The 11,380-nt window shown below is 44.6% G+C and overlaps 1 protein-coding gene across 3 annotated transcripts in view; it reads left to right on the top strand.

The window, feature by feature from the left end:
• Positions 1–11,380, top strand: part of DGKE (diacylglycerol kinase epsilon) — a 40,425-nt gene that overhangs the window by 17,465 nt on the left and 11,580 nt on the right. The window contains exon 12 of one of the 3 annotated variants that reach the window (XR_015703333.1): positions 1,032–1,050. The exons of 1 other annotated variant lie outside the window; for it this stretch is intronic. The gene's annotated coding sequence lies outside the window, so the exon portion shown is untranslated. Of the gene's footprint in view, positions 1–114; positions 134–1,031; positions 1,051–11,380 lie in introns of those variants that run through there. One more of the 3 variants, XR_015703331.1, reaches the window with a different exon arrangement.

The following is an 11,380-nucleotide window of genomic DNA, read 5'->3' as shown; positions in this document are numbered from 1 at the left end:
CTGTCAACTCTGTAACACCCTAGTGATGACGATAACTGCCTGGCTTTTGGAGGGCTGCAGTATGATAAGCTTGGTCGTTTTGAGAACAGGGTTGTATTTTGTTGAACGCTGCAGCCGTGCTTCTGCCTGAGATCCCTGCTGCCACGTCCAAGCATTTCAAACCTCCGATACATGGAAAAATGTCTAGACAGCACGGTAACGTCATTCAGAGGTAAAACTGATGCTGTTTGGTGACCTACAGCGATGTCTCAGCAGCTGCTTGCCCACTTCTGGTTCATCCTTCTCCTGGAGGTATTCGCCCCCAGGGAAAAGCTGAGTTTGTATGGCTTTATAATAGATGTGTTTAAAATGGTTTAAAAACCCCAGGCTTCAATAGTAAGATGAAATGTCTAGATTGTTCCTTCTCACCGATGTTATCAGTGATTTGGGAGCTTAAAAGAGTTTGTGATGCACACTCTTTATTTAGTCTAAGGGGGGAACTAGGCCTACTGATTTCTTATCTGCAAAGAGCAATTTCTAAATAAGAGTTGTAACGGGAGATGTTTTGGTGTTACGTGGTGCTAATATAAACCGGAGGCGGGAGGGCTGCTGAGCACGAGTCAGCAAAACACGCAGAGGGCTTTCCCCCAACGGGAGCCGCGCTGCTGGAAGGCGGTCAGAGAGCAAGTGGCTCAATGCTTTCTCCTGACGGCAGCAGATGGGTCCCTTTGGGCTTTCGGAAGTGAATAAATCCTCCTGTGGGGCCGCTTCCTCAGCGTCAGTTCCTTCCCCAAGTCCTCGCCTCCGTTCCCCCGTCTCATTTGCACAAAAGAGAGAACGGGCTCTGGCCCCTCAGCTCCCATATTATGCCGCAGTCAAACCTTTTAAAGACTATTTGTGTGGTGTTTTCCTTTCAGGATGGGGGCAGAGCATAGATAGTCGGCAGGTTTTTTCTTAGATGGATAAGACAATAGTTTCACAGAGCTTTGGGGATCATGTTAACTCATGTTAATACAAGATGTAGGTTTAATGCAATTTTTAAATGTTTTTAGCACTGTTGGAGCGAGCCGTGCACAGCACCAGCTTGAGCCAGGCTTTAGCCTAAGGCCGTGTCGGAAGTCACACCGCAGGTACGTGCGGGGACGAACGCGGGATCTTGGAAAAGCACAAGTCAAGACCAAAATTCTGTTTCTGTCTTTTGATAACGAAAGTAAAAATGTAAAGTATTTGGTAAATGAGAAGTAAAGTGGTTGTGTGTGGGTCCAAGTAAGATTCAGGGAGTCCGGTGTTAGACACTTGAGGGCTAAAACTCTGATTTCAGGGTCTCTCCTCTAGCAAGTACATTTTCCTCTTAAGGAAAAGCCTGGATTGCAGAACTGCAACAGACAAACTCTGCTTCTCTTGCCTTGTGCATCCGTAGGCAATGTGAGAACACGCTGCTAACCACAAGGTAACAGATGGCCGGAGAGTCCCGGCGAGGCGGGCGCTGAGCGGGGAGCAGTGCCCTGCGGGCCTTCGCCGGTGCCGCTGGCAGCACCGAGGGCCGTTGTCCCAGCCCGCTGCAAAATCACGATTCCACGCTTAGGAGCCGCAGAAAAGGGCCTCGCTCTCTCAGACCTGCAAAAGAGCAGCTCCCCATGTCATTCGTTGGAAATGTGGAAAGGGCAATGCATATAGAAATCTAATTATCGGCAGGCACAGCCGGGCTTTTAGCGTGCTAATTGCAGGCCCTTGCGCGCAGGCCCCTGGCAGGTACTCGTGACAGCACAAGTTGGAACTATTGAATTTCCATCAGTCGTTTGATGTTTGATTACGTTGACAATGCGGAACTATTATTAACCACTTTTCAATATTTTAAAGGCAAAGGGGGGCTGCCTGGCCCACCTGATGGAAACAGCAGCTGGAAAACCGAAATGCGGCAGGCGCGATGGCGAAGCATTGCTATTGTACCCCGGCCCCCGCCTCTTCCAGGGTTGGGGTTCTTATTCGCAGCCGCCCGCTGCTCTGGCAGAGCGATCCGGGGATGGCGGCCGGCTCCCCCCGGTCGCCCCCGGTCCCCCCGCCGCCACTTATAGCCCTGCCCGCGGGGAAGCAGGCGCCGGGGTTCTCCCCGGGTGGCTGCAGCGAGGGAGCAGCCGGGGGGTTTCTCTTTTCTGACCGACAGAAGAACGCGCAACAAGGCTTTCTCACAGATTGCATCCCTTTCCGCTGCGTTTTCTTGTCTTTTCCTTTCCTTTTACCTAATTCTGCTGTCACGGATTTGATTTTCATAAGTGACATAAGCAAAAGTAACTTTTCTGAAAGTAATGACATTGCCTCGGCTTGAGCAAGAGCTCAGAAGCAGGGGCAGCACAGCCCGCTTTGATTAGGGACGTTTTCTTGATGAATTCTTATCAGAAGCGTTAAAAATAATTTTAGCAATTTAGGCTTTTGAACCCAATTTTTCAGGCATAAAATCAGTACTCGTTGTGCAGCTCCTGCTGCCAGTCAGTGGCTCTCACCCCTGCCCACCTGCGGGTGGGATTTTCTGGAGAGCTGAGCATTGGCCAGTCCTGTCCTACAGCAAGTTTTTGTTGCTATTTAGCAGAAAGAAGTTGCCCTCTGTCGTTTTTCTGGGTGCTGCAGGCATCCGAGCACGGATTTGCCGGTAGCCAAAGGGGCTGAGGCTCCTTCCCCTGCAGCACCAGCTGTGAGCAATCCCCCCTCTTCCCCATGGCTGCAGAGGTGGGGTGGGGAGGGCAGCCCAGCTGGAGCAAATTAACTCAGAGTCGTTAGGGCAGAGTCAGAGTTGGGAGTAGGACCTGGATCTTTGGGCAGCTGGCATGGCGGTGACGGCTGTTCCGTTCTGCCTGTGCTGTGGGTATCACTAGTGATGGATTGATGGTGTTGTCTCGGCAGTGGTTTCAGCTGGGAGCAGGTCCATCTGTGCTGCACTGAGGGCTCCCTGGAATGGATGGACCCGGCACGAGTGCTGTGTGTCATTCTGGAGCCCAGCCTCTCCAGTGCCCGGCACACCACTGTCTGCATCAAGCCCCCCAGTGACTTCCAGGGTGCCAGCATCTACGTGGAACGTACTGGGCAGCTGCATCTGGTGGTAAGCGAGGCGGAAGGGGCTCGGCCCCACCACGTGTCTTGCTTCAGTGCCCACACGCTGCAACGAGTGGCCCTCTTCCTGCAGGCCAGCCCGCAGAGGGACATCAGCTGCCGGACAGCCAGCTTCCAGTATGAGCTGCTGAGCAACCAGAGCGCTGCTGGCCCCGACTTCAAAAAGATGGCACTGGTCCAAGGTAAGAGGAGGGCCAGCCTCGGGGCTCCGCTGCTGGGGAGATCCAAGGTGGCACCCGGTATCGGTGACCTTGCCAGTGCGTCCCTAGTGACAGAAGCTGTTTTGGGCTGAGGGGTTTGTCGTTGCAAGGGAGGTCCTTCTGCCAGCTCGCTGACTGTTCGGCGGTATGCAGTATGTTTTCAGATTTCCACTGTGAGGGGCATCTTGTAGGCACGGGAGGAAACACCGCAATATAAAGAGAAGCTCTGTCTCTCCATGAGCAGCCAGCTTGGTCCTGGATGTATGCACTGTGGTCGCGGGTGTCCCCAGCCCCTGGCAGTACCATCGCTGAGAACACCTGAGTGGGTTTTAGGAGCCTAAACCCCATGTTCAGCAGGGATTTAAATTAATCAGGAACCCAAGGCCTCAAGACAGTTGCTGGAAGTGCAAGAAGCTGCTCTTAAAATGGAGAGGTTAAATAAAAAGAGCAACTATAGTACTTTTGGGTTGTCCTCCCCTCTCCTCTTTGCTAACCTGTCCCAGGTGCCACTTTGCTGTTTGCTGGAGCTTCATGGCATTAACGCTGGGAATGTGCTTATTTTAAGAAGTGCTTAGTAGGACTGCTGGCCTCGAGACGGGAGCTTTTGATAACAAACAGCTTTTGATACCAAGTGTGCGGATTACAAATTACATTTATGAGGGAACAGAGCGCAAGATTGATTCAATGAACCCTACGACCTGGTGTTAGACGGATGAAGGCTTCAGATGTGGCGTGGGGTGTTTTCTTTTGTCACTAATATATTGAATGACTTATGCCGCTACCCCACACTTGGAATAAAATTCAGCCGCATCCACGCTGGATTACTACCGTTTCGGTAGGCAATACCGGAGTGGTCCCTGGCTGTGGACCTGCACGTTGTCTGAAGTCATCGTAGCTCCCAGCACAAACATAGATGCTTGTCTTTATTCTTGTCTTTTGTAATCCAGAAGTAATATAGGAGGATCTTCCCCTCTTTCTGTCAAAACAGAACCAAATTTGAAACGGGTGAAAAATGATGGAGGGTAGGCATGTGCCAGGTGCTGTGTTTTCTGCTCTATTTTTTGCATGCTTCCTCAGTTGTTAAAGGGATTATATGCTATCAGGCCCTGTTGTCACTCAATGACTCTTACAAATCCTCTGTGCTTATTTATTTGCTTCGGTTGTATTTGTGTAACAAGAATGTTTGTAGCGTTTTCTGTGTGAGAATGTAATATTTGGTGTTTGTAGTACTGGGCCCACAACTGTGGCAATTAATCACGGACTCCGCATATGAGTTTAGGTGAAGACAAGCGAAGACACTTTATTTTTACAATCTATCCCTTTTATAATATGATCTAGTGTTCACGAGCAGGCAAAACTTATTTCATTGGCTACTGTCTTGCGTCCACGCGTCTCTTCAGCGTTACTTATTGGTTCTTCGAGTTGGCGCACGCAAATTCCTCTTTCAGGGATGTATCCAATCTCATCCTTATTTTTCTGCCTCTAAGTTTCACAAACTTGTTTGTAACAAACCTCAAGGGCACAGCTGCGTCTTGTCAAAGTAAAACACAATCTCACTTATTCCCCCACACAACTAGCTCTAGTTATTGCTTAGTGCTCAACAGGAAAGACCTAAGCAAACTGGCTGTTGGGAAGCCTTGGAGGTTGTACAGGGATACCCGAGTACTTGCGTCTTGAGAGCTGGAGATCAGTGCTACATTTGAGATTTTAAATGGAATGCTCTTTGGTTGGTATTTGCACTGTAAATATGAGATAGAATATGTTCTTTCAATATAGATCGGAGGTACTGCATTTCTTCTTGTTTTGTATATTTGTATACGTCAAACTTGTGTGGGTTTTTGCCTTTTAAAGGGGCCTTAGCCATTTCTTATAGCATTAATGTCATAATATTTGCTTTCATAGAGCATCATTCCTTTGGAGTAACACGTTCTTTCTAAAGCAAATAAGTAGCTTAGTGAATGAGCGGTTGCAAAACTAAAATAACCCAGTGTGAAGGGAAACAACATACTTAAACACACATGTGATCTGGTGATTTAATCTACAGTTCTGTGGACTTGTCAGCCTTGCAGTGAGTGACCTGAAAGCCTTGCAATCAGTGAGAACAATGAAGAGCTTATTAGAGATCACGGATGTTGGATATATTAATTCTATTTGACTGTAATCTCCCGGTATTGCATAGAGTTAACGATCACGATACCAGGAACGAGTGGTGATACCTGAATGTTTCCAAGTGGTGGGGTAAAAAGCTTTTTGGGAGAAAATATTTTTGTTTTAATTTGTTTTGGATTTTAAACAAATATTCTGGCTTTTCTGGGGAAAACATGTAATGTATAGAGTGACCACACTCGAAAAAAGTTCTGCTGTGCTAAAATCAGTAGTGCTACTGTTGTTTACATTAGTGCTACTGCTGTTTACATTTGGTCCAAATTTCTTCCAGCTTCCATCAAGGCAGAGGCTGTTTAGATACAGACATGAGCAACAGTGGGGCAAAGCAGCTAGCGTTTCCGCTGGGAGAAGATGGAAAAATTGAATCAGTGGAAGAGCAGTAAAGCATATGACGCTATCGGGTCATACACTCTTAATTTCAATGACTTTGTTAGTGTGACAAGGTGGACGGCCGTTATCGCAGCAGGGAACTGTGGTTAGGTCAGGGCATTTTAATTTTGTCTCCCAGTGTTTTAAGCTCTGTCAGCCGAGTGACACTGTAGTTTTCCAACTACTTAGTTTGGAGGGCAGCAAGCAATGTTTCTTCCCCTGCCATCTTACCTCACGTAGTTTCTAACTGAACCATAGAGTCCTTTCTTTAGACACGGTAGAATAAAAGCTAAAGGGGAATAATCTTCCTTGCGCTGGCTGTGTTAGTTTATGCGTAATAGGAGCCAACGGTTGCATTTATGTGCTCATTTTAGTCATCTCGGACAACAAGAGGTGGAACAGAGACAAAACATATTGTGCAAGCAGTTTGTAATGCCCATTGCTTCGTTACGTATGTCACTGAGTGTCTCCCGAGTTCACCCACGCTGCTTTATTTGCCCCCCTTGCAAAAGAACAGGCAGAGACCAATTGTGTTGAGGGCATGAAGCATTCAAACCAGAAAAAATGAAGGCAATTTATAAAGATAGAAGGGTGGACTGGGAGTAAGAGAGGGGAAGAACAGCAATAAGGAGTTTAAGCTACAGCTGGTTAGAGTCAGCATCTTCCATAAAGCAGCGATCTTCCATGTAAGATCTGTTCTGTGGCTTGTTCTCTCTGTAGATGATAAAACCTTTCAAAAGAGTCCTAGGCATCCTAAAGGAGACGTTATCAGTACAGTTCCAGAGATCTGTTACAGGAGGTTCCACGTCCCAGGAGTTTGTCATTCTATGTTCAAGAACCGTATAGAAGAGAAAGCGTCTTTTAGCCACTAAACAAATTCTTCATTCAATTGTTTCTCAAAAATTCTGTGGATTTTCCTCCTTTCAAGACTGATAAATAGGGCCAGGCAACCTTACCAAAGCACAGTGATTCATGTATTCAGGGAACAGGTACCTAAAACAAAGTAAGGATGCCAAAAGCATCTTCATGGTCATCTTCATGTTGTTGTTTTTTTGTTTTGCTTTTTTTTTCCAGTCTTTGGGGATCAATTTCTCCAACTCTGCATACAGGAAAATTGGGTCCGAAGGGGTTAAATACTATCACTGTTTCACATATGGAGAGTTGAGGCAATGAGAGACAGTTCTCGGTGGAATTTGGATGCCAGCTCTCGTTAGTGCCAACTTTAAGATTTGAGCTAGACTTAGTATGGGGAAGGGGAGACCTAAGTTATAGTCAAAGCACATTTGTGAACAACTGCAAGCAAACAAGTGATCTTCTTTACTGCCGTTGAATTTAACCTAATGAATTTTCTTTACTGAGGAAAGCACGTTGAACGTTTTCCCCTTTGGCACTGCAAGCTTAAGTCTTTCGGCATCTTCCAGGAAGGAAGTGAAGCCTTTTCCATAACCCTTCTGACCTGTAACGTTTCATAAAGCAGCAGGGCTCTTCATGCACTTAATCCTTTGTTCTTTGCTGGACTGGTGCCTGATGTGTAGATAGAGAATCAAAAGAGGGGACGTTTCCCCCCGTTCATTGAAAGACAAAAGAGCTGCAAGAATCTCGAATGAGTCTTTGAATGCCTGGAGCAACACCATGAAGTAAAGGTTTGCGAATAGACACTGCAGACTAAGTCATCTTGACTGATTTGAATGAGGTTTTGCCTGCTTACACCAGGGTGGATTTGGCCCTTTTTGAATGCAGCTCATCTTTTCCTCCTGTCTACCTTGCCTTTTCTGTGCAGTTTCAAATGCACTGAATTTTCAATGCACCATTCTGTAGGAAAGTAATTACATGAATACAGGCTTATTCCCTTTGTTTGAGGTTTGACTCATTCGCTCCCTTTCTGCAATTCTATTGTTATTTTTAAGGTAAATGCTTCAATATTTTTTGCTGAAATGTAAGCTCAACTTTTGTCTCAAACAAAGGGATAAGAACCCTGTTTGTATAACAAAGTAGGACAATAAGTCTTCTGTCACAGTATGAAATGGCAAAGTCGTGGCTTTCGGGGAGCTTGAGAGGTCTAGCGGGAAGGCATAGGAGCTGCCTGCCAGAGTCTTGAAATCGGGGGTTTATCCCGAGCTTTGCCACCGACTCAAGTATCTAATACCTTCTGCTGTCAGTGAGAGAGCCCATGTTTTAACACCTCTCCTAGGAGCTCGTTCTGCACTGAGATTTGTGTGCTTAACTTCAACATGGGAAGAGGAATAATTTTTTTTTCTGTTTCTGTCCTTGACCAGGAGTCTCTCTTTTCTCCCTTTTTAATGGTCTTGATCTCATTCTGTTGAAATCTAGCAAGGCTTCGAAAATAGTCAGGGAGAGTTAGAGTTAAGAATATTTATAGTTTTTCTAAATGCTTTTCTGCATTTCGGAGTGATGAATTTTGGTTTCAGTACGCCGCAGTGATAATTTGGAGAGATGTAATTCATGGTCCTGTAATTAGTATAGTCATACTTAGCATATTTATAATTCTGTCTCAGGATATAATCCTAGTAATGTTTGAGAAAGCCATTGCTCTATCTTCAGGGAAATAATATCTCACTAGTTAAAGGAATACTCTCACTGTCACCCATAGGCAAATACCTGAAATGAACTGGGGGCCAACAGGGAATACAGGGGCTCCAGGTCTGCTGTCAGACCAGGCATTACAGCAGCAGCTTCACACAAAATGAATGCTTGACTTGAATCCTAGGAGATTTACTTTTGCCAGAATGATATTCCTGACTCCCAAAGAGAAACTGCTACACTCCATTCAAAAGTGTTGCTGATAATTTGATCTAAAACTTTGTTTTTGACTTTTTATAAATGGAACCATACATGAATTATCTTATTGCAGTCAGGAGAATAAAAGTAGGATTTGCATGATCAGGCTTCTAAGGCACAACATTCCTTTACAGACAAATGTGGAAACTCTCTAAACTGGGGGAAACACCTAACCCTAAAGCAAAAAAACCCCCTTTCTTCCTCCACCAAGAACAACTTGATTTTTAAAATGGAATGTAGGTGCTGTAGAAAGTACAAATTCTTTTCTTACGTTGAAAAACATTAAGGAGCTTAATACAAACATGGACAAAATGCAACTAACTCGCCTCCTTAAAGTTCTGTTGAACTAATTTAGGATCAAGAATTGCTCATGATGATGTTTTCACCTAAATTATCTTACTCTTTTCAATTAGCTTTTGTTATTTTAATGGTGGCTCCTCCCCCCCTCTTCCTTAGTGCTTTGGCTGGATTCACATAATTGCCTGTATTTTATGTAAATGGAATTGTTACACCGTAAAATGATCTACAAATGCATCTACCGCACAAAGTCCAATAAATGGTGTGAATAAACCCATTATTTTCAATGCAATGGCATCTGATAGCAGCCTGGGAAACACGGGGCTGACGGATGTGAGCCCATGACAAGGCCTGGAAAAAAACTGAATGAGGAGCACTCTGACAGACCACAATTAATTGACTTTCAAAATAACTCCTTTTTTCCACAGTTCTACTTGACTGAGCAAGATTCACAAATTGCTGTCTTGAACTTTTTAATGGGACAAAATAGCTGCCAATGAAAGTCTAAGTGACGTGGACTTGGGAGTCGTACAACGACCACACCGTGACATGTTTTTAACTGACGTGTTATTTGAGAAGTAGCAGCCACTCAGCTGGGAGGGCATTGGGAAGCGGGGGGGAGAGGGGAGGGAGTCAGAGAACTGGGTATAGAAACACAGTCTGTTAAACACTAGCCAAATACAATTTCATTTTAGGAAGAGAAACAAGTTATTAGGAAACATCCTGCTAAACATTTTTACATGTGTTCCCGGAGAATACGATTTGGAGTCCAAGTCTGTTGTTCCTTTTGCTGTGAAAATCTGATCACAAAGCTAAATCAAGAGGAAATTACATTAGCAAGTAAGAAAACAGATCTTGTATGAGTAATGAGCACGCTCACTTCTCTGGCGTTTCGGTTCCTGCTCAAGACCCAGGCTGTAGTCACAGTCAGGTTTACACAGGCTCAAAATATCTATTTGTCTGTCCTGTTAATTAGTTTGGCCAAACTCTGGCAGACCTAATTGACCTCTTAATCCCAGGGACATCATGGGACAAGTAGTTAGTGAAGATCAGGATTTTTTTTTCCCTAGTTTTTGTACTATCTGCCACTGCTGATCAAGCAATACTGTTGTCTGACTCCCTGGGAACTCTTCAGAGAGTTTATTCCCCAAAACCTTCATCAGCCTAACTCACTTGGAGAACTGCAAGTGGAAAGTCAATTTGTAGCTTGTTTTGTGGGTGCCTTTGGTTTGGCTAAGATTTAAAAGTCTGTTGAGCTGCTTTCCACTGGCCACAGGGGGAGGCAGCAGCTTGCAAACCACTAGCCCTTTGGGTTTGATTTCACCGAGTAATGGTAGAAATCATCACCCATTGCTGCTTCCAGCTGTAACTTAAGGTGGCAGATGCTGGACATCACCTAAGGCTTTTTTAAGCAATCCCATTGCACATCCTTAGTCATTCATCTTCCTCCAGCTGATGACCATGTTTTTGCTTACCCAAAAAGGTCTCCAGTTTTGTTTATTGGATAGGATGTTCCCCTCATCCTCGGCTAGGATGCAGCATTACTGGTGAAGGGTGCGTAGCTCAGGTGAAGGAGAGAGTTTGGGGCGGCATTTGACAGCCCAGAGGATGCCACAGCCTATGCAGCTCCTTCTTTTCTCTCTTCCCCAGCTCCTGTATAACTCGGGGAGTTATGCAGTAAAAGACCTGTTATTTGTACACTAGAGCATCTTTATTTCTGCCTTCCTTACTGCTTGCTTCAACTCTGAGCACAGAACAAAATATTTAGAGTTAGGGTTTACCATGAATATTTATTGAATTCAAAAGATCACAATTCACTCACTCTACAGCTGAAAAGATCGACAACAAACTGCTAAAACAGTTACAGGCAGAGTCATAAAACAGATGGCGTAAAATCTATGTCTGTTGCCCTGACAAGTATGTCTAGCCGACAGATCGATATGAAATAGCATATAGTATGCATACTGAAGTACATGGCTGATATATCAGTAAAATCAACAGGTTTATAACTACATAAGCATTTATTTTTCTAACTGCAGTACTTTATGATGTTTCATTAAAGGAAAGATTAAATTTAAACAGATTACTGTATTTTCAGTGGGCGAGCGTTTCTCCATTTACTCTCACTTGTACATTAATATGCAAATCATTCCACAGCCTCATGGCTTTATTAACACCAGAATTAGTGCTTTTTCTAGACTGGATAAGTTGGGTTCTTTATAGTATTAAAAAAGGGAAGTATAATTAAAGCGCATGTTTGTATCTACGTTTTGTTTAAAACCAATACAGCTTTGATGGTTACTGGCCGAGTAAAAACACTTCGGTTGTGTTGAAGAGGCTTTTGAAACGTTATTTATCATGCTGTAACTAATATTTTTTCTGATGTTATATCACTCCAATGTTTCAATATATCCAAGATATCTGAAGCTAACCAAAATAACAGTTTTCAGAAGTGCAGCAATTCA

The sequence above is a fragment of the Nipponia nippon genome, unplaced genomic scaffold, assembly GCF_047370975.1.
Source record: "Nipponia nippon isolate SJK-2023a ecotype South Korea unplaced genomic scaffold, ASM4737097v1 scaffold_14, whole genome shotgun sequence".
Classification (NCBI taxonomy): domain Eukaryota; kingdom Metazoa; phylum Chordata; class Aves; order Pelecaniformes; family Threskiornithidae; genus Nipponia; species Nipponia nippon.
This window is presented reverse-complemented; position numbering and strand designations above follow the sequence as displayed.